This window comes from Acyrthosiphon pisum, chromosome A1 (genome assembly GCF_005508785.2).
Source record: "Acyrthosiphon pisum isolate AL4f chromosome A1, pea_aphid_22Mar2018_4r6ur, whole genome shotgun sequence".
Lineage (NCBI taxonomy): Eukaryota > Metazoa > Arthropoda > Insecta > Hemiptera > Aphididae > Acyrthosiphon > Acyrthosiphon pisum.
The window spans coordinates 100,312,107-100,312,806 of record NC_042494.1 but is presented as its reverse complement, the minus strand read 5'-3'; positions in this window follow the sequence as shown (position 1 = coordinate 100,312,806).

Below are 700 nucleotides of genomic sequence, written 5' to 3'. Positions count from 1 at the left end.
TATATTGTTACAATGACATTGAAAAATATTAAAAATTCTTAGTCACAGTTTTTTTTTATTAGCATTTAAAGTTCAAAAATTGACAAAATATGGAAAAATCACGAAAATTACCTAATTATGTTGAGTTTATAATTCGTAAAAATTTTTCTTTTTAGAACTAAGATTTTAAAATGTGATACAAGATTCCTTATAGGATAATCTACCTTTAACAAAAAAAAAATGTCTATAAGAAAGTCAAATTAAATTTTTATGAGCGTTTGAAATTCATATTTTTATAACATTTGATATTTGCTCGATTCTCATGAGACGATTTTCTTATTTTGTTGTAATTAAAAAACGAATGACTGTAGATACATGACAATTTCACTGAATGTTCATATTTTCATTTTCTATATACGATAAAATTTTGAAAATAATTTGACTCTTTTTGAGCTGTTTACGGACATTGTAAGTTTTCAATTTTTTTAGTTTTTTTTTTCTATAAATATCAATAAAGTTTTATCTATTGGGCCAAAAATTGTAAAAAATTAATAAAAGGCTCCTGATACATTGTTACAATAGCAGTTGAAAAATATTAAAAATACATAGGCACAATTATTTTTTATAAACATTTGAAGTTGAAATTTTGACAAAATTTATCAAATTTAAAATTGAATAATTATTTTGTAGTTAAAAATTTAAAAAATGTTCAACTTTTATA